The sequence below is a fragment of the Drosophila bipectinata genome, chromosome 4 (genome assembly GCF_030179905.1).
Source record: "Drosophila bipectinata strain 14024-0381.07 chromosome 4, DbipHiC1v2, whole genome shotgun sequence".
Classification (NCBI taxonomy): domain Eukaryota; kingdom Metazoa; phylum Arthropoda; class Insecta; order Diptera; family Drosophilidae; genus Drosophila; species Drosophila bipectinata.
In genome coordinates, this window is record NC_091740.1 from 10,425,333 (window position 1) to 10,449,033 (window position 23,701).

The 23,701-nt window shown below is 40.9% G+C and overlaps 1 protein-coding gene across 9 annotated transcripts in view; it reads right to left on the reverse strand.

The window, feature by feature from the left end:
* The window catches only part of Cadps (calcium-dependent secretion activator 1), a 404,419-nt gene that overhangs the window by 243,399 nt on the left and 137,319 nt on the right, over positions 1 to 23,701 (reverse strand). The gene's annotated exons all lie outside the window — the stretch shown is intronic.

Here is a 23,701-nt window from a genome sequence, read left to right on the forward strand (position 1 = left end):
TTTTAAATTAAAAAAAAAATTTTTTTTTGTGTGTTCGCTATTTTGTTGTTTATTGATGAAAATATTTCATTCTAGTACGGGACAGAGCCATAAGCTTACAAAACAATAATCTATTCAAATTTTTTGTTTCGGATGACTCTAGCAGTCGAAATCACCTGCGCCAGGGACCTACCTTTTTTTTTTTATAAGCATACTTTGGCATGCTATAAAGTGTATTAAACTACACAAGAATAAATTAAACAAAATATTTTCAAATAGTTTATGATGCCTATAAAAACATATGTGAAAATTGAAACGATCGCATTATTTTTTATTACAAAAAAAATTTTTTGAAATAACCTCTAAAAAGTAGGCCGGAACATGAGACTACATACTTAAGTTAAAACTGGAAGTTCTCAAAAAATTTGATTCTCAAGAAAGTAAACACCGGTTTACCAATATTACCAATATTACCAATATTATACCGGTTTACCAAAACACGACCGTTCGCTTAAGAGGAAGAGAGAGAAGTGCGATGACAAATAAAAATTGTGCATTTTTAACAAATATCATTACCGATCGTTCAGTTATATGGCGGCTATAAGATATATAAGTCGGCCGATCGTTATGAAATTTGGTAGGTGGAATCAACTGACCAAAAGTAGAATCTATACTAAGCTCCAGCTTTGTATGGCCCTCAGCCAACGGGTACAACACTGTGACCTACACGCAAGCAATTGCGTGCCGTAACTGTGTACAACGCTGGTAGTGCGACTATACTCTCCACGTGAGAGTATAAACATTAAATAAACAAAACACATTAAACATTAACATCGGTTTACAAATATTTATTTAAGAAAAATACTTCCCACGGTTGGACTGCGGAGACAGGTCGTCGTTACTCTCAACGAGGAGACCGTTTAAGTCCTGGAAAGATCGACTCGAGATCGAAAGCGACTTGGCAAGGACACTTAGAGGAGTCGTGATGGAGAAGGACTCTCTGTTGAGCTCCGAGACGGAGGAAGGGGTTACTGTGGTGGAGAACTACCAGTAGAGATAGTGGGGGTCAAGATAGCCACGATATCGGAAGTTAGGCTACCCGAGACGGTTCTTTGCAAAAGGACCAACTATGGACATACCAAGTGAATGACTGTCGCAGATCTCTTAACGAGATCGCAAAGCAGCATGACATCCACCTCATATGGGTGCTCGGACATAGCACTATAGGCCGGATGACCACTTTTTCTGGCCAAAAACCCATTTTTCGAAAGTTCTTATAATTAAGATTTTATGATGACATTATATTAGTATAATATCAGACTTCAATATTAAGTAACAGAAATTTTGACAGAGCCACGCTCTGTTAAGTTATCGGCTTTCAAAAACAGCTGTTCGGAGTGTCGTGATCACGTGTGCTTGTTATCGGAAGAAAGAGTCCACTTAAAGCTAATAAAAAAGGCACTTAACTTAGTAATTTATAAACAAGTTGTTATGGCATCGAAAGGGAGTGATTTGTACTATATGTTTTCGATTTTCAAATGTTGGTTTGTTTGGGATTGTCCCTGTAATTGAGTGTTTTTAACAGAGCTTTTGTGTGTGTTAATCAATAACAAAAACTAATGTTTAGTAAGAGATATAAACGGTCTTTGAGCTAGTTTGACCTTAATATTTATACTGGGTTGAAGGTAATTCAATTCTTGTTCATATGAATGTAATATTAAAGTGCCCTTTTGTGCACTTTCTGCGTAATTCACTTTTTAAGGTTGCAACCTCAGGCTTGCCAACATGGAGTTTTTCGATGTTTGGATATCTGCTGCGAACAAATGTGCGAAAGAGAATGCAATATTGGCTAGATACAAAGTTTCTATAGCTGGTTCTGTATTTGAAGCCGAGAAAAAGCTTGCGAGAAAAATCAGTCGAAGCAAAAGTTTAAAAGACGTATTCCACAGATCATTATATATATCAGACCCTACAATATCATCGGTAAACCTAGCCAACCGTATCAAACAACAAAACAGATAGCTTCTTCCAAAAGAAGTATTAGAATTGCTCCACACTCCCTTAAGGAGCGCTGATGATCGTTATCAGTAAAATATTGAAGACGATCCACTCGAGTTCAGGGAAATGGAACTTGAGACCGAAGAAGATATTGATTAGGTGCGCATGTGAAACAGTTTTGATTATATTTTACCTTTCAGGCCTTTTTAATAATAATTACTTGTAGAAAACATGTCCATAGTTCCTGCCAGAAAGTGTCGGTGACACGCCTTTTTTTTAATACCTAATCTTATGAAAAACCAAAATAAAAAAACCAGACCTTAATATTATTGTTTGTTTTTAAGTTATATTTTTTTGTTATCTACTTTTATATAACTTTGGAAGACATAAAATCTAGTTTCGCCCAGAGGTGGCGGTGCCACGCCTATTTTCTCAAAATATGTTCCTTAGCTTACTAAGAACCCAAATCAAAAAACAGAACCCAAATATTTTGTTTCGTTTAGAAGTTATTAATTTTCGCCAGAAAAAGTGGTCATCCGGCCTATAGTGCATAGGGACCACGAGGGAAACTGCGCCGCTGATGAACTAGCAAGGGCAGGTACTACCAATCCTCTCCTCCCGGAGAAAGTACTAGTCGGCATTCCCTTAGCTACGTTTAGGCTAAAATGCAGCAATCACTTTGACCGCGTAGCACTAAGGAAATGGAGGAATCTCCAAATCTGCAGAAACTGCAGGACTGCAGTCTGGCGGTCAAGGCCATTACGGGACACTGCTTAATAGGAGCATTCGTGGCATGACTAAGGAGCCCCAGCGGCTTAAGTGGATGGGGGTGTCAGTGACTGACCCCTACAGTGAGTTGGGACATTTCCGATCTTTCAGACATATGGCATACCATTATAGTTATACCATTTCCGATCAATTAGTTATATGGCAGCTATTCCTATAGCCGGCCGTTCCGACTTATATACATCGTGCAACTCCTCCTTCCTCCGTAACTCCTCCCTTTTAGCTCAGCTCTTCACGAGCAGGAAAAAGGTATGGTATGTTATTATCCAAATGGTCAAATGCTCCATAAAGTCCAAGGAGCCAATTAATTACCTAGGGTTAATTTTGTACAACAGATTGTCCTACGGAGCGCACGTGGAGAACGTCACCATAAAAGCAGCAGGGATCCAAGGAACCCTCTAATGCAGGGGTGGCCAAGCTCTGCATACGGGAAAGAAAACTTCCATACCAATGCAAAAAATCACCAATACTTTGATGCGAGAATTTTTCAAATTTTTCAATTTCTATCTTCAAAAACACAAAAGTTGGGTCATTTCCGATAGTTCAGTTATATGGCAGCTATAGGATATAGTCGGCCGATCCCTATGAAATTTGGCACGTCGTATTGTTTTGCCAAAAATAGCTTTCATGTCAAATTTGAACTCTCTAACTCTAAAAACACCGAAGTTATACCATTTCCGATCAATCAGTTATATGGCAGCTGTAAGATATAGTCGACCGATCCGGGTTGTTCCGACTTATATACTGCGTGCAAAAGAAAGAAGAGCGTGTGCAAAGTTTCAAGTCGATAGCTTTAGAACTGAGAGACTAGTTCGCGTAGACCCACGTAAGATGGTCTGTACGCTATCCCAAAACAATTTCAGTTTACAAGGAAGTTGGGTTGAGGGGGTTCGTAACGCGCCGCGAGAAAGCAGAGTACGTAACAGTTCTCGGGCGGCCGCGCAGGCGTGTTTACAAAGTGCGCCGGAGTTAGCATTAACGGAGAAGCAAGGAGTGGATGGGGGTGATGCCAAGTGTAGCGGGCCCTCGAAGTCCGCATGGCAACAGCAAAGGTCCGTGGCCGGGAGAGGCGAGGAGGCACGGAGGAGAGCAGCCCAAGGAGTCTGGCCTTACCGTCCGTCCTTACCGACGGACTCTCTAGCACGTATGCGCGGTGTTTCCTTGGTGTAGCGGAGGCGGGACGCCCAGTCGTTGACCTATCACGAATCCTGTACCGCGTATGCGCGCAGGTGGGTGAAGACCAGTCGCAGACTGTGTTCCAAAAAGTAGGAAGGCATGCGTGCGGCCAGCGAAAGGGCGACATTTAGGGGAACTAATGGCAACGCAGCAAGAGGAACATCAGCAACAGGAAAGGCTTAACCCTGGCGCCCAAAGTACGTTGAGTCTAGAAGTAACACAGCATAAAAATGGGGAGAAAGTACTGGATCTAGACGCTTAGAACGGAGGAGTTGAGCGAAGTATGCAAAAAACTCGGCCTACCAGCAGACGGAACCACGGAAACCATGAGATTCCTGAAGGCGAATGAGTCGACGAGACCAATGACGACGAAGTGCTTGCATTGAAGCTCGGGTATCTGGGAGGAGTTCATGTAAAGGTGCACCCCGAGACAGAGAGCGATCAGCGAGACCGAAATGCTCATAGAGAGCTTGGCAGTACCAGAGCTAAGAGTAGGAAGGAGCATGTAGCCACAGTCAAGAAAATTTGGTCGTTTTGGTTCGACGGAACAAGAGACCCGTTGCAGATCCTGCAGCGAGTGACATGGTCCGCAAAAACATATGGAAACAAGAAAGGAAAGCTAACTTCGGGCGGAGCCGAAGTTTATATACCCTTGCAGTTAAAACCGGATATATATCGCAAACATCGGATATAGTTGGCCGATCCTTATGGGAATAGGAAAATATAATCCAATTTATTACAATACAAAATCTAAAAAAAGCCCCAAACTTCTATCTTCAAAAATACGAAAGTTGATATTTCTACCAAGTACCATTTCCGATCGTTCAGTTATATGGCAGCTATAGGATATAGTCGGCCGATCCTAATGAAATTTGGTAGGTCGGATCAACTGACCAAATATATAATCTGTACCAAGTTCCAGCTTTCTATCTTCAAAAACACGAGTTGGGTCAAAGATGGGTCATTTCCGATCGTTCAGTTATATGGCAGCTATAGGATATAGTCGGCCGATCCCTACGAAATTTGGCATGTCGTATTATTTTACCAAAAATAGCTCTCACCTAAAATTTGAACTCTCTAACTTCAAAAACACCAAAGTTATACCATTTCCGATCAATCAGTTATATGGCAGCTATAGGATATAGTCGGCCGATCCGGACCGTTCCGACTTATATACTGCGTGCAAAGAAAAGAAGGGTGTGTGCAAAGTTTCAAGACGATAGCTTTAAAACTGAGAGACTAGTTTGCGTAGAAACAGACAGACGGACAGACAGACAGACAGACGGACAGACGGACAGACGGACATGCTCATATCAACTCAGGAGGTGATCCTGATCAAGAATATATATACTTTATAGGGTCGGAGATGTCTCCTTCACTGCGTTGCACACTTTTGACCAAAATTATAATACCCTCTGCAAGGGTATAATAAACACGTTCCCGAGGGCCATGCCAGATTTAATGCAGGGCAGGGCTCAAAGATCACCATGAACGACGAGGAGTGGCCGACGAGGACAAAATTCAAGCCAAGCTTTGAAAATGTTTTCTTGCCGAACGGATATTTCGAGAAGAAGGCGGATCAGGCCCGCCAGCGGAAGTAGCAACGAGGAGAGCCATTCAAAGAATACATGTTGGACCTTCAGTCCCTAATAAAGCCACTAGGGCAAACCACGAAAGAGGTGATCGAAAGGCTCGTAGAAAACTTTATCATACTGAGCGTTCTTACTCATATTTTCCTAAGCTTCTTTTCTAGCCCTATTTCAAACTACTCTCACTTCCTCGTTTACAGTGAGCATAGGCCTAACTTCTTTGCCAATCAACTCCAAGGCACTATGCTTTGTTACCCTGTTTAATAGTTCAATTTATTGCCAATTGTATTTCGCACAATGCCTCCTGCCAAAACTTTCGAAGCTTGCTACTCGTAAAGAATCTGCCCTGATCCCCTAGAATTACCGTGTCCAAATTATATGTGTGGTATAGATAGAGAAATTTGGTGAAGACAACAATTATTTTCATCCTTTTTACCGCCCCATTATTGTATTGGTGTGACCATAGGTCGTGCTAGGATATACCAGTTCTGGTATAATGGGAACTCAGTTTGCGAACTGAGGTCCTGTGTGGCTTCATTGTGTTGCTGGATCTGGTCTCTCTTTTTTTCACTCGTTACTTCTATTCGTCCCGAGCTTTAGAGTGGTGTCTTGTTAAGGACTGTTGTAAGTGGCGGTTATGAGCAACAAAAGCAACGAAGACTCGATTGCATTTTCCTGACACTGTCAATTTAAGTGTTACACAGATAATTTACCAGGGACCGTAATCAATATAGGTAATATTTTAAAAATTACTTTGTAATGATTACTTATCGATTTTTAATTTTTTAAATCAAGACTAATAATTATTTTTGATCGAAAAAAATAAAAATCACAAATAATCATTATTTTTGAGTTTTATTTTTTTTGTTCAAGCTTAATGATTATTTGTGATTTTTATTTTTTTCGATCAAAAATAATGTTTAACAATAGTAGAAGAAATATAACAATTAAAAATTAAAAATCATCAACGATATTCATAGTGTATCCTTAAAGCATAAAAACGTGCTAGTCAAGCTTGTTCTATGTTGATTGGAAGTGATCGATTTATGCATTTAAAAACAGCGACAATAATCTTTATTTACGGTCCCTGTAATTTTCATGTCTCACAGCTTTCTACAAATTTTAGTATATATTTTGACATTGTCGCTAGCATTCGTATGCAACTCTATTGCGCAGTGGGGAATTGCCGTTTTTGTGGCATTAATAAATATTTTACAAAAATGGGCGTGGTTCCGCCTTTTTTAATCGATTTTTTTTTTTATGGTATAAATTAGAAAAAATTGTTGTGGTTTTTTATGAAAATAATGGTAGTTTTATGCATTTTGTAAAAAAAGTGGCGTGGTCGTACTTTTTATTTGCGGAAAATCGCAGGGAGTTCGCTCTGTTTTTGTTCGCTCTGTCTGTTTCTGCATTAGTTAAAAACTTGCAAACGCGGCATCTTGCCGGCATCAAATATCTATTTGTATGGGGTTTCTTTCTAGTGTTATACATGACATGAAAAGTTTTTTAAGCAACAAAGGCGTGCCCCACACTTCTAGCAGCACCGCAATTTTGAGTGTAACCTTCCTTCCTAGAAAATGATATATCAAAAAAAAGGCTCGAGACGGCGCAATTGAGCCTATATCTTCTGAATTAAGAATTTATGGCTCTAGAACAGTGGGGGGCAAAACGCACACATGTTAAAAATTTGAGTGTATGCGTAGCAGAGAAAAAAATTGAGTGCAAAGCAGTCACTAAGCGAAAAAAACTTAGTTTTTTATTTAATTTTTCGTTAAAGCAAAAGTTGGAATGGGCACTTAAATAGTGTATTTTGTTTTAAAGATAGCTTTGCTAGCAAGAGTTCTTAAAAAAATGAAAAGCTACGCTTCTCTATCTATATTTTCCATGGAGAAAACTTTTTCCAACCCAATTTCTAAGAAAATTTTTCTCAGTGGAAACATTTTAAATTTTAGTTTGGGCTGTCAAATGAATCAAAATGAGAGCAAATGAGAGAGCTTCTAAAAAAAATTTGAGAGTGCCCACACTGTCAGTGAGCCGGCAGCTCTGCGGCAGAATTTTCTACCCTACACACGCGTGCTATGTAAAATGAGAGTTTGGCCACCACAGCTCTAGAACATGGATATAAACACTCACTGAACAAATCTAAACATTTTTTAAAACTTTTCCCAAAGTTGAATTTTTATCACGAAAGCCTTGTACGGACACCACCTTCTATTATTAAAAATTGTTAGAAATACACGAACGCCAAAAATATATAGTATCAACAAATAGTTCAAGACTATCCAGCATGTCTATCCATTTTAATTTTTATTGATTTGTGCTTCGACGTACAAGAAATAATAATTTGCAAACACACTACAAAATGAAATCAAATGCAAACACGAAACGTCATTTCCCAACAGCTGACTTAAATCGTTGGTATTTTAATACTTGACATCAAAAATTCCATTTTTGGTATGTAAGATATGATAGTGGTGTATTGTTAATATATTAAAACTTAAATATCCAAAATTTGAATACAGTATATTTAACGGCTGCGGCTATAACGACTCCGCTATAGCGTCCGTCCGGTTATTGCGACGAAAACTCCATGGTTTGGTTGCACCACATACAAACTTGTAAGAAAGGGACTTCGCTTAGAACGATTCCGGTTTTAGCAAACGTGCGGTTTTGTGACGTGCCGAAAAAAATGTGTACAGCGAAATACATCAAACGACGCTGTTAGAAATGTATGTATTTATAAGTGATCGGCAACCTTGCTTGTGAGTTTTAGCTGTCATCTAGCATTGCTGCTGCGAGAGACCTCATACCAGTCCAGACCTGACAGCCTATTTCATGAGCAAACAAGAAAGGAAAGCGAACTTCGGGCGGAGCCGAAGTTTATATGCCCTTGCAGTTAAAACCGGAAATATATCGAAAACATCGGATATAGTTGGCCGATCCTTATGAGAATATGATAATATAACCAATTGATTACAATAAAATATCTAAAAAAAAAGTCCAAAGCTTCTATCTTCAAAAATACCAAAGATAGTATTTCTACCAAAAACCATTTCCGATCGTTCAGGTATATGGCAGCTATAAGATATAGTCAACCGATCCTCATGAAATTTGGCATGTAGTATTATTTTGCCAAAAAAGCTCTCATGTCAAATTTGAACTCTCTAACTCTAAAAACACCGAAGTTATACCATTCCCGATTAATCAGTTATATGGCAGCTGTAGGATATAGTCGGCCGATCCCGGCCGTTCCGACTTATATACTGCGTGCAAAGGATAGAAGGATGTATGAAAAGTTTCAAGACGATAGCTTTAAAACTGAGAGACTAGTTCGCGTAGAAACAGACAGACAGACAGAAGGACCGACGGACAGACGGACATGCTCATATCAACTTAGGAAGTGATTCTGAGTAAGAATATATATACTTTATAGGGTCGGATATGTCTCCTTCAATGCGTTGCACACTTTTGGACAAAATTATAATACGCTCTGCAAGGGTTGAAATATGTGAATACCTTCAACTTTTATATTCATTTTAGTTTGATCACTTTATTTAAACTTTTATATCTGTTTTCGGTTTAATACTTGTTAAGAGGAGCCCCAAACAAAGGTCATACTCCAATGAATTCCGTTTAGAAACTCTTCTTCTGTGTCCCGTACCACTTGGGGGGAAACAACAGAGGATCCGGCTCGAAGGACCAAATGTTAAGAGGAGCCCCAAATAATAGGTTTTACTCCAATAAGTTTCTATGGAAACTGTTTTTATTTTGTAAAATTCTCTTATAAGAAAAATACATGAAAATCTTTAATCTATTTAAAACTACTGATCAACGCGTTGCACGCTGACATGCTATGCGACCCTTTCTCAAGTGCGATAAGCGCACCACTTATGTATGTATTTGTGTTAGGCTTCCGGGGATCGGTTTGAGGCCATGCTGTTTGTCTCGTTCTCGTTCTCGTTGTCTCGTTCATGGGTCCGATCCCTTGAAACTCTATATCTTAATAATTTGTATATATAATGGTGTTCAATACTTGAACAATACTGAACTGCTTAAATTTGTGATGCGCACGCTTTATGTTTATCACTTGGTTTGTGCTCTCTCTTTACCAGCTATTTTTTTTTGCGAATGTAACTAAGTGCGGGACAAAAAAAATCAAAATTCAAACATTGAATTTTTTATTTTTGGCCATGGGATCGTCCACTGTGCGATCCCAAAATTCTTAAGCATTTTATTTTCAAGACTGGTACTATTTTTCAAATCCCAATTAAATTTAGTACTGATGATTTAAAAGAACTCCTTTTATCCCCAGTGCCCATTCACGAAATTATAAGAATCAATAGGAAAAATGAAAACAAAGAATTCGTCCCCACGTCCAGGGTTAAGATTATTTTTGAACGCTCCCAGATTCCAGAGAAGATTGACTTCCTTTATACAATAGTTAAAGTGGAAGCCTATGTTCCTTTTAGTCAACGTTTTAGGTGCTTTAGATTTGGGAATTTTGCTCAACACAGTAAGCAGCCTGAAGAGAAGTGTTCCATTTGTTCAATTACTCATCCAAGAGAAGAGACATGCACGACTGTTAAGTGTATAAAATGTAACTACACCCACACAGCTACGTCCCTTGAATGTCCAGCAAGGAAAAAAGCGTTTGCCATACAAAAGTATATGAAATCGCAGAATCTATCTAGAGTGGAAGTAAGAATAAGATATCCGGCTCTCTTTGATAAACTAGCTCCCTTCACTTCTGAGCTTTTTAATACCCCGAATTCCCTCTATTACAAGCCCCTAAAAATTCATCAATCCCGGTTTGTCTGGATAACACTAAACTAGGGGCTGAATCTATTCACAAATATCTACCCTACAACAAAATAGCTAAAAATTATAAAAACAAATCAATCAAAGGTAGAAAGTCGAAAGAGACGATGTCCAACTGGAAACAAATTGATAAAGATCACGAAATATCCCTTGAGGAAAGATTTATTCCCCTCCAAGGGTCCCTTCCTCCCAATCAACCGGCTGATTCTGGCACTTTCCCACCTTCAGCCAGTTCTTATCAGAACTCAGCCTTGGAAACAGCTGAGAACAGCGTTATAAACACTTCTTCGGAGATTGCCTCCTTCTTTTTAATAACCAATCCGAACAACTCAGGTTATACCAGATCTTTCCTCGAATCCTAAAAGGATATTATAGCCAAAGCTAACACAGAAATTGATCTAAAACAAGAAAGGAAAGCTATCTTCGGGCGGAGCTGAAGTTGATATAGCCTTGCAGTTAAAACCGGATATATATCGCAAGCATCGGTAGAAATATCAACTTTGGTATTTTTGAAGATAGAAGTTTGGGACTATTTTTAGATTTTGTTTTAAACCTTAAATATAAACCTTTTAAAAATAAACCTTGTCTTGGAATATTCCGAGGTCATTGTAAGCAAAAGAGTTAGTCAAGGAAGTGGCCTTAGTATCATTCTTTTTAACCTGTATACAACCTTCCTCATACTATTATTGACAGTGAAACTTTTTCAATAAGCGAACGATTTTTTTCTTATTCCTTTCGACAAAGATTTTATGACTGCAAAATAAATTCTTGAACACAAAGTAAATCTATAGCACTTGTGATACTACATATTAATCTAACTTTTAATCCTACCAAATCTTCTGTGATACATTTCAACAATAGAAGACGTCCTTTAAATATTATGTGCAATAATCTAGTGATTAAGGAAGTTGACCATGTTATTTACTTAGGAAGAACCATTAGTACAAACAACTCCTCTATCAACCATGTTAGACACACGCTAGCTAAGGCCAATAAAACAAATATGTTTCTAAATATGCTTAGTGGATGCCGTTTTGGTATCCACCCCACCGTAGCTCTTAAGTTTTTTAAAGCCTTCGTTAGAGCAAAATTCGAATATGCATGCTTTTCCTTTACCAATATCTCGAAGACTGTTACATCTTGTATCCAAATACATGCTAACTTCTACCTAAGAAAATCACTTGGACTAATAAAATCCACTCCTGTTAATATTATTTACCAACTAGCAGCAGAAATTGCCCCTGTCTATAGAATGAAATTTTCTGCTTAACTACTTAAAAACCACTTCTCCGCCAAAAACACTAGTTACATACATATGTTGATTCTTCAATCTCTAAGCCTCGGGTGTTAACCAAACTTTGATTCAAATTTTGTTAATGGTTCTTGCCAAAACAAGAAATCTTGCAGCCCTGATGTGGTGTACAATCTTTTAAAAGAAAAGCATAGTTTATTAACTAGTCAAAACTTTGAAATTATTTACACGGATGGTTCTATTAGAGATAATTTCACAGGATGTTTTTTTTACCATGTCAATAGTAACCAATTAAAAGTTTTTATACAAATAAGAAGTTCTCCCTTCAAAAGCAGAATTCATCCAATCGCATTGTGGCATTGTTATCAGAAAAATTGATAACAATGTATTGTTTATTCAACTCCATAATATTCCATATACCTTGCTTAAACCAACTGCAATCTTAATAGATTACAAATCAAGAAAATTGATAGAATTTTCAGCGGTCATTCCTTTGATAAATACACCCTATACAAGTTAAAAGTTCATGACAGCCCCAACTGCGATTGCAATTTTAATACGATAGGAGACATTTCACATAATATTTTAAATTGTTCCAAAAAACGATAATATTCGCAGGAGCTTCCCGCTCCTTGTCAAATACGACAACATTTATCGATTTTTTTCTTAAGAATCTGTTGAAAATGACAGCTCAATAACTAGTTTCATTGAAATTACTAATATAGATTTATAAGATACTTTTTACATCTTAACTTCTTAACAATTCTCATATTCTCGCATATTTGTATTAACACGGTCACTTTAAATCAGTGGTGGGCAAACTCTCATTTTACATAGCACGCGTGTATAGGGTAGGAAATTCTGCCGCAGCGCTGCCGGCACATTGACAGTGTGAGCACCCTCAATTTTTTAAAGAAGCTCTCTCATTTGCTCTCATTATGACTCATTTGACAGCCCAAACTTAAAAATCAAAATTTTTCCACTGAGAAAAATTTTGTTCAGAAATTGGGTTGGAAAAAGTTTTCTTCATGGAGAATATATGTAGATAGGGAAGCGTAGTTTTTCATTTGTTTAAGAAATGTTGCTATCAAAGAATTTTTTAAAATAAAATACTCAATTTTAGTGCCCATTCCAACTTTTGAATTAACGAAAAAAAAAATAAAAAAATTCCTTTTTTTAGCTCAGTGAATTCTCTGCTCTCATTGTTTTTCTGTGCTACGCACACACTCAAATTTTAAACATGGGTTAGTTTTGCCCCCCACTGCTTTAAATAGTTGACTATCGCATCTTTCTTCATTATCGTTTTTTTTCCATCAACATCATCAAGCCTCAAGTCATATTGATATAAATAATTTTTTCGCATTATCCTGAAATTAGCATCCTGAAATTTTAAAAAAAATAGGCGTTAACCCGTTTTCACGGAAAATCTTCCCCCACGGGAAGTAACTTAATATTCAAATGTCAAAAAAAACAGCGTCCTTTCTCTTCGTTCGCTCAATTCAGCTGGTTCGTTATAAGGGTGCCGGTTTTTCCAGCAGATCTATCCTGTCTTCCGTCGATCGTCACAGTCTTTTATGATCCGATGGGATTGGTTAGAAAATTTTGATGCACAAGCTCCGGGAAGTGCGGGAAAAATTCTTGGTCTTCCTGGTCAAATTCAGAGAATTAAGTTTCCTCGTCTAGCCATTCCCTGATAAGAAGGGTTAGAAGTTTACAGATTTTGTGATGCCATTTTTGATGCGTATGAATATTGTGTTCTTGTGACGCCTTTTAAGAGTCTAATTGTCGAATGTTTGCGCAAAGTCTTGAGTGGCGCACATAAAGACTCAGACTATACTGAAGATGGAAGTAAGTATCTGGTAGAGGCTTGACGATCCATCGATGTTTTACCGATGTATCGATGTTTGAAAAAAATACCCAACATCGATGCATAATTTTTAGTATCGATATAAACATCGATACTTTTGTTTAACATCGATGGTTGAATTGAAAATTTTCCTATCATTTTTTTTTACAATAAGAAAGAGTGAGAAAAAGGTAAGTACCAATAGCTGCGTATAAATTTATTATCAAGAAGCATATGTGCGTTCCAGCCACTTCTTGCGACTCCGAGCGTATGTTCAGCAAGGCCGGAAGGCTCATTTCAGATTGGAGGTGCTCGCTGAAGCCTGCCGTAGTAGACAAATTACTTTTTATGAATAGAAACTTTGATCTCAACTTGAATTATTTGTTACTTTATTTTAAAACTCTGATAAAGCTTGAATAGATTTTTATTTTGTTTAAAATTTTTTCGATGTATCGATTAGTATCGATGTTTTTGCTCCAAAACATCGAAAATTTCGATGTTACAAAACATTTTTTTAAAAAACATCGATGTTTCAAGTCTTGTTATTGTCAAACCTCTAGTATCTGGTGCTTGCTGCTATCCTGATCTTGGGACTTATAACAAGGATTATTGTTGCTGGTATGACTCCTAAGTAAACAAATCGCCTCTAAAACGTACAAGCTTCTTCATGGAAAACCACATTTTTCTAGAAATCCAACGGGATTTTCTAAAAATAGATCTGAAGATGTTGCTCATGTGTAAAACGCAGCAAAACGAATATTTCACAACTAAACTACTTCAAAGTTCGGTCAGATTATTATTTACGTGTTCAAATTAAAATTATTTGTAATGGATTTTGAAGTTGAAGGTTTTTTCTATAAAATGAGGTATTGGTTCTTCTTATAAGTGTTTGTTTGTACGATCTTAATTTTTAATTTATAGTGCGGTAAAAATGGACCGGCGCAGATAGACAACAAAATTTGATTGAAGGCCTAAACGCAAACATCATAAAAAACGGCTATTTTGCTGACATGAGTGAACTAGCAAAGCGAATTGAATGCATATGTAAAAGGATTGTTACGTTTTTGTTGAAATACAATCGTACGAAAGCTACAAATCTCCAAAGTCAATCTGATTGGTTGAAGGAAAAAGAAACAATTCGGTTAAGCTTTGCCCCATCCACATCCAAAAGTTCTGACCGTGGACGCGCGAAAATGGATTTGATGAAAGCTTCTAAGCGGACAAAACGTCGAAAAATTTCTGAGCTATCACAAGCTGACGAATCAATGGCTACTGTATTACGCTCATGCAACTCATCTCTTGTCACTCTTTCTTGATACAAATATGAGTGAACATCAATATATGCTAATTCATAGCTTTGTTAATAGTAAGACTTCATTTAATTTACTACTGTCGCGGAACGAACTAGTGGCTATCGATAGTTGAGATTAGTGTTAGGTGTCAGATGTCAGTATTTTGTATGTTTAGGGTTTTAAGTTTAGAAAGAAAGCTTGGAAGAAATAATTTTGCGGATAAAGCACATCGATTTGCGCCATCACAGAGAGGGGAAGAGAAACTGCGGTATGTAGGATAAGGAATTATGTATCAGGTTAAGAACAATTGTCTTGTAAAATAAAACGCTCGTTACACACCACATCACTTCAACAACTGTCCTATCTGAGTGTTTTAAGGCATTCCCGTGATCGGCCAAGCGGTGACAAATTCTTTTAATCGCACTCTGCAAGATGATGCCCACGATGCACTCACCCAGGCCGAGCCCCAGGCTGGAAGCCTCGGGCGTTCCCGCAACTGCGACCACCACGGCCACAGCAACTGGCACCGCGACCAGCTCTGCGAGTGTGGCTGGTGATCGGCAGAGGCCACAGACTCCGAAGAAAAGTGGAGCAGCCGCCAGGAAAGCGGCAAGTAACCTGCAGCCCGAAGCGACGGGGCAGACTACGGATTCCACAACTGTAGTGGCGACCTTAATGGAAAAGATCGCACGTCTGGAGTCGGAGCTAGCGAAGGCAAGAGCAAGTGGAGGACAAGCAGAGGCCGCCAGAGATCCCGTTGGAATCGGGGCACGCGGCGTTGGAGTGAGCGGTGCAGCGAATACACCGCCATGTTCGAGTGGAACGCTGCCACATCATGGAGCAGCGCCACGGCAGAGTTTGAGCGAAAACCTGCCCAGGCAGATGAGGGACAATCTGCAAACGGTTCTCGGAGTGACGCCATCGCTACAGTTGCCGGCACAAGTGAGTGCAAATTTGCCGCCACAATGGAGTGCGAATTTGGCGCCGACGCTTGGCGGCCATTGGGCAAACGGGCAACCTGTGTCAACAACAACAATACTGGGCTATTCTACGCCATCTTGTGTGGCCGCCGCAGCACAGCCGGTGCTAGGTTATGTTCACCCAGAGGTACCTGCGCCATCGCCCATATCATATGGAGCGCCGACGACAAGCATACAAGGATGGACGCCACGCAGACTACCTGATCTTCCCGATTTCGAGGGTCAGCCAGGGGATGGCCAATATTCCTGTGTGCGTTCACGGAGACAACTGCAGCCTACCAGTGCACCGAGTTGGAGAACAACCAGAGGCTAGTGAAAGCCCTGAGGGGAGAGGCTCGCGAAACAGTGAAGTCGTTGCTCATCCATCCCAGCAACGTACAAGCTGTTATGGAGCAGCTACGATTCCGGTATGGACGCCCGGAGCAACTGATCCGCAGCCAATTGGAGAGCGTGCGCGAAGTGCAGCCGATTCAGGAGGCCAACATCGCGAGGATCGTGCCGTTCGCGACGAAGGCTAGCAACCTGTCAGCGTTCCTGCAGTCGACCGCGACCGCCAGCCAGCACCTAGCCAATCCAACCCTAATGGAGGAGCTGATAGCCAAGTTGCCGCTAAGCAAGAGGTTGGACTGGGCAAGGCACGCGGCCACGACACAGCCGTATCCGACGGTGGCGCACCTGAGCGAGTGGCTCCATGAATTCGCCAAACTGGTGTGCACTGTCACGGACGCCGGAGCCAGGGAACAAGCGAAGCGAAGGATTCTGCACGCGAATAGTGTTCGCGAGGAGGAGCGATATGTCGACCGCCCCAGATGCTGCCCTATATGCGAGGGACAGCACCAGGTCAGGGACTGCAAGGACTTCATCAGCGCCTCTACAACGACACGGATCGAGTCCGCGAGGAAGCGACGACTGTGCTTCTCGTGCCTGGAGCCCGGACACATGTCCCGGTTCTGCAGGAAGAGCCGCGGATGCAACGTCCTCGGATGCCAGATGAGGCATCACCACCTGCTCCACGAAGTACCTGAACGATCCAAACGGCCGCCAGTAGCAGATGGGGGCCACAGGAGGGATCAGGACCGACAGCCCTACAGAGACGGCAACAATCGGAGTGGAGTGCCACGGTCAGTGGATTCCAGCGAAAGGAACCATCCTACGTCGGCCGCAGTTGTAGACGCGCGACGTGAGCGGGATGAAGGGCGATCGGCGTACGATCGCCAGGAGTTGCCGCACCGAAACCTCAGCATCGACTCAATTGGATGCCACCTGCTGTTCAGGATTCTACCCTTGGCGCAGTACGGCGAGAATACGAAGGTGGACACGTACGCACTGCTGGATGAAGGATCGTTTGTCACACTCATCGACGACGAACTCATCCGCAGCCTGAACCTGAAAGCCGAGAGTCGACAGCTGAATGTGCAATGGTTTGGTGGAAAATCCGCCAAAGAGCACACGAAGGTGGTCAGCCTGCAGATCAGCGCAGCGGGCAAACCAAAGCGCCATGGGCTGAAAAATGTGTACGGAGTAACCAATCTGAACCTTCCGATGCAGAGCCTGCGTCAGGAGGATGTACAGGCAGTGAAGGCGAACACGCGTCTGCCGGTGATGCCGTACAACAATGCGATGCCGAGGATCCTAATTGGACTGGATCATGAGTCCAGAGGTTTCAGGAGGGCAAAGTGTGGTACCTGCCGCACTTCGGAGTGGAAAACCCGAACAAGCCTGGGAAAATCCGGCTGGTTTTCGATGCGGCTGCCAAGGTGACGGTGTGTCTTTGAATTCAGCGCTACTGAAAGGCCCACAGCGCTACAAGCCCCTCCCAGCAGTGCTCTTCCATTTTCGGGAAGGAGCGGTTGGTACTGATGCAGCCGAAGGACAGATGCGCCCAGAGGTTTCTGTAAAGAGACGGAGACGACCAGCGAGAGCCGGACGTATACGAGATGGCAGTGATGACGTTTGGAGCGGCCTGCTCACCATGTTCGGCGGACTACGTGAAGACCGTGAATGCCTTGCGGTATAGCAGCACGGACCCGCGAGAAGCCCTGGCCATCAACGAATACCACTACGTGGATGACTACGTCGACAGTTTCGCCAGCGAGGACGAAGCTATCGCCATCTCGACACGGGTTAGGAAAATTCACGCTGAAGCAGGTTTTGATTTGTGCCAGTGGAAAGATCGACGACGCGACGTGTGTGCCATACAACGCACGTCGGCCGATCATACTGTCTCACGAGGCGGCGCTGGCAGAGATGATCGTGCAGCAACACCACGAAAAGATGTGCCACCAAAACGCGGAGGCGACGGTCGGATCGATTCGGAGCAAGTTCTGGATAACGAACTTGCGGAGACTGCTACGGAGGGTGGTGAGCAAATGCAACGTTTGCAAGCTGCGGAAGGCACGACCCACACAGCCCGAGATGGGCCCCCTGCCATTTAAGTCTACTGGCCTGGACTACTTTGGGCCGCTCTTTGTGACAATTGGACGTCGCACAGAGAAGAGGTGGGTGGCATTGTTTACGTGCCTGACCACGAGGGCTATCCACTTGGAGATGGCTCACGATTTGTCCACCGACTCCTGCATAATCGCCATGAGGAACTTCATGAGCCGCCGTGGACCAGTGGTCAGGATAAGGAGCGACAATGGGAAGAACTTCATTGGAGCCGACCGCGAGGCCAAGAGGTTCAGCGACGTGTTCGAGCCTGCACAGATCCAGGGCGAGCTGTCGTCTAAGGGAGTCGAATGGATCTTTAACTGCCCGGCGAACCCAGCTGAAGGCGGTGCCTGGGAGAGGATGGTGCAGTGCGTGAAGAAGGTGCTGGCGCACACAATGAAGGAGCTCACGCCCAAGGAGCATGTACTGGAGAACCTGCTGATTGAGGCGGAGAGCATCGTAAACTTTCGTCCGCTCACTCATCTACCGGTGACGGTGGACCAGGAGGCTCCACTGACGCCTAACGATTTGCTGAAAGGAGCATCGGATATCCCAGATCTCCCCAAGGATGATGGACAGGAGCCCGTGAGATCCGCTACTAGGAAGCAGTGGCGCATAGCAAGGATGATGCGCGATCGCTTCTGGAAGCGTTGGGTGCATGAGTACCTGCCAACTCTTGTGCGCAGGGAGAAATGGTGCAAGCGCGTCGAGCCCATCCGTCGAGGAGACCTGGTATTCATCTGCGATCCAGCCATACCACGAAGGGAATGGAAACGAGGCGTCGTGGAAGAGGTGTTCACCGGGAAGGATGGAGTACCTCGTCGAGCAGCGGTGCGGACTACCGATCGAGCCAAGACGACTATGCGTCCCGCTTCGAAGCTAGCTGTCCTGGAAGTGGTGAATGCGGCTGCTTCACGGGGGTGGGGATGTCGCGGAACGAACTAGTGGCTATCGATAGTTGAGATTAGTGTTAGGTGTCAGAAGTCAGTATTTTGTATGTTTAGGGTTTTAAGTTTATGTTATCGGTTCACACTAAATCGGGTAGCTTGGAAGAAATAATTTGGCGGATAAAGCACATCGATTTGCGCCATCACAGAGAGGGGAAGAGAAACTGCGGTATGTAGGATAAGGAATTATGTATCAGGTTAAGAACAATTGTCTAGTAGAATAAAACGCTCGTTACACACCACATCACTTCAACAACTGTCCTATCTGAGTGTTATAGGGCATTCCCGTGATCGGCTAAGCGGTGACAACTACCAAGCTACGAAAAACTTCTGGTGGCCAAGGCTTGAACTTATCCCGAAAATATCAGTGTCAGCGAGTCCGAAGCCGAAGATGAGCTGCAAAGCTTGTTGGGCCACACGGCGTTACGAATTATAGAACTTCAAGCTGATGTCCTTGAGAGCATTGATGATGATATCGTGGTTGACTTGATTTTAATTGGCAAGTGGGGATTTGACGGCAGTTCTAGTCATTCCGAATATAAACAGAAAGCATTGAACAGTAACATTGATGATTCGAATTTGTTTGTGCACTGCAACTACTGCAACTAATTTCTCAGGAAAATAATCTCCAGAACACAAAATAATTTGGAAAAATCCGCGACCTTCATTCACACGTTACTGCAAACCAATACGATTCCAATTCCAAAAAGAAACAACACAATTGACTATAGATGAAGCCAAATACTTTAGGCACAAAATATCTGCGCTGGAGCCATATACATGTAAAGCATGAACCAAAAATATTTCAATTACACATCGTTTGCAGAAAAGTCTGTAGTGCTTTAAGTGAAACACCAACTTGTAAATGCTACATATGTGACGCAAAGCCGAGCGAAATGAATGATTTGAAAAAATGCTTAAGCAAAAAAGTTTACGAAAAAAATTATGAGTTTTGGTTTTTTTTTTCGATTCGATTTTTTGAATATTTCTTGCATTTGGCATATAGATTGCATTTAAAAACTTGGCGAATTTGTACCCCAGAAGATAAAAAAAAACCTCTAAGGATAGGAAAACACAAATTCAAGCAGACTTCTGCGCCCAAATGGGATTACATGTTGACCAACCAAGAAGTGGAGGTAGTGGAACTTCAAATGACGGTAATACGTCAAAAAGGTTTTTTTAGCGAAGACATAAAAAAATGTAGAGTATCATACTAGGAAAATGTCACGAGTTGACACAAAAAGGGATTTATTTAATAGAGTGCTCTTAAGTTCAGACACTTTCATAACTGGGCAAAGAAAACTGCATTTGTTGCTTGATGAATAAAATACATAATACATATATGAATTCGTGATTGATTTTACTTGTGAAGACCAGCGTCTTTCACCAGCGTTCTCATTTACAGGTCAAATATTAAATATAGGTCTTGGAAAAAAAGAAATTTTTTAAAAGTTGCACCATCTTTTTATATGGGAGCTATAAGATATAGTTCTCCAAGTTTGGTAAGGGACTTGCAACAAACTGTGAGATTGGTTAAGATATCTATAAAAACAAAAAAGTTGTTCATACTAAATGTTGATTTTAAACAAATTGTTCCTATGGCAGCTATAAGATATAGACGTCCTATCTGACGTCCCAATTTTTTTACTATATATAATACTCAAAATATTCTGATAGATTTTTTATAACAATATGTCCACTAGAAGTATTTTTGGCCGCGTCTCCATACAGACCCAACCACTGTGCGATGTACTTCCCACTAAGCTAACGGACTTCAAGTTTTGGGCCCATGGGCCTTTATTTCGTCGCGGATCAAATGAACATTCGTTCAAGGATGATTGGCTTATCACCATTGGCGCCGAAACGGCAACTATCGTACTCTGCGCCAGAACCCAAATATACCAACTTGTTTCCCGCCTTGCAGAGAATCTTCCCTTATGCTTAAACATTTTGCCACGGCATCCGTCACAAAGCCATTTCTGTTTAGGCTCTCTAAACACCTTCAGTTTCTGCGAGTTTGGACCAGCTAAGTAAAACCACGCAGATTTGCTCCATCTTCAAACCCGCTTGCCTCGCTTACTCCATTTGTAGATAAATCTGGCTTGCTTCATTTTAACGGACGACTGGGGAATTCCGCATTGGATTTTTCAGAACATCGTCCAATTATTCTTCCAAGGGGCCAATCCATCACTTCGGCTATAGCGACCCATTTTATGAAATCAATCTACACTCTACACTTTCTCTACAAGAAAATTCTTTCCCAATTCTGGCGCATTGTGAGTGAGGAAGACCGTTACAAGGGTATTGAGTAAATGCATACGCTTATTTTGTACTAAGCCTCTGCAACTGGAGCATATTTTGTCTAATCTTTCGACTGAGAGAGGTTTGATGGTTTCCAAAGCTTTGATGTAACAGGTGCGGATTTTTTGAGTTGAAGCGACGATTCCTTAGTCAGGATCAGCAGACTTTCGTGAATTTGGCTTGCCGAAAACAATTCACTGGAGATTTCGTCCCCCACTCCATGCCCATTTTGACGATCTGTGGGAAGCAGCAGTGAAGGCGGCAAAACGCCACTTGTATTAAACAGTTGGTCCCGCAGATTTGGGTTTCAACGGAGGATTTTGTTATGCCACATAGCCTAAATTTTTAATTCAAAACCCCTTATGCCGATTTCAAAAAATCCAGCTAACCTTGATTGTCTAACTCCGACTTATTTTCGGACCGACAGCCCTACTTCAATTTCGAACCAGACCTACATAGCACAGTGGTTGCTCCCATAGGCCAAAAATAAAAAAATTGATAACGACAAAAATAATCGAAAAGTAAACAAATCGCCTCTAAAATGTCCAAGCTTCTTCATGACAAACCAGATTTTTCTAAAAATCTAACTGGATTTTCTAAAAAATTATTTGAAGATGCTCATTTGTAAAGCGCGGCTGCGCGCATCACTAATATTTCACAACTAAACCGCACTTTGAAGTGGTCTGATCATTATTTACGTGTTCAAATTCAAATTATTTGTAATGGATTTTGAAGTTGAAGGTATTTTCTATAAAATGAGATACAATTTGATATATTAATAATAATTATTGTTATTATTATATTACTATGAACTAATGCATGTTTTTTGCCTATATTTTGAACGTATTTTTCATGTTTAGCTGAAGTTTTAGTAGTGATCCCACAAAATTCTACAATTCGTTTATATACCAATGTGTTTGCCAGTCTCCAAGGGTAACAAATGTGCAAAAATTTTTTGCCAAAATTTGCCTATGTGTCTAATATCGTAAAAATACTAACACCATCTTAACATGAAAGTTGGGTGATTTCCGTTTTTTCAGTTATATGGCAGCTATAGGATATAGTCGGCTGATCCTTATGAAATTTGGCATGTTGAATTATTTTCCCAAAAATAGCATTCGTACCAAATCAGAATTCTCTAGCTTTAAAAACACCGAAGTTATATCATTTCCGATCAATCAGTTATATGGCAGCTATAAGATATAGTCGGCTGATCCTTATGAAATTTGATAGGTCGTGTTATTTTGTCAAATATAGCATTCTTACAAAAATTGAACTCTCTAACTGTAAAAACACCCAAGTTATAGCATTTTCGATCAATCAGTTATATGGCAGCTATATGATATAGTTGCCCGATCTGGCTGATTTTAACATAATATTTTAGAATAAGAATATACATATTTTGTGCCAAGTTTCCAGTCCCTACCTCAACTAGAAGTATTTTTGGCCGCTCTCTTCGTACAAGCCGGACCACTGTGCATAGGTTTCCTCCTGGTAAAGGATGGGAATTTATCCATGAAGCATCCTCTAGCAAGCATACTGGATCTGATTCCTGGGCGTGATGGAGTAAACTGTGCAGCCATGTTAAAGATAGCTGTGGAAACGTTGAAGCGAGCATTGATTGCAGCCCCTCAAGAAGTTTGGTAAATTCCTGCCTTTTAAAAGTTCAGTTACGAAAGTTCTAAGGTAACATAACAGAAATTGATTTTTAAATGAAATTCTCGTAACAATCTGATATTATATATCATCTGAACTGCAAATTTGAAACTGCAACACTGGCTCATTCCCGAGGACCAAAGAAAATGGTCCTGACTTTGATATAAATTATAAACTATCATGTTGATAAAAAGTTATTTGATTTTGAAGTCATAAAGTTTTAGGGTATATCTATTTTTGTTTATAAACAAGAAAGGAAAGCTACTTCGGGAGGATCCGAAGTTTATATAACCTTGCAGTTAAAACTGGATATATATCGCAAACATCGGATATAGTTGGCCGATCCTTATGAGAATATCATAATAAAACCAATTAATTACCATAAAATATCTAAAAAAAAAGTCCCAAGCTTCCCAAGCTATCTTTAAAAATACCAAAGTTGGTATTTCTTCCAAATACCATTTCCGATGGTTCAGTTATGTGGCAGCTTTAAGATATAGTCGACCAATAGTTATGAAATTTGGTAGATCGGATTAACTGAACAAAAATAAAATCTGTACTAAGGTCCAGCTCTCTATCTTCAAAAACACAAAAGTTGGGTCATTTCCGATCGTTCAGTTATATGGCAGCTATAAGATATAGTCGGCCGAT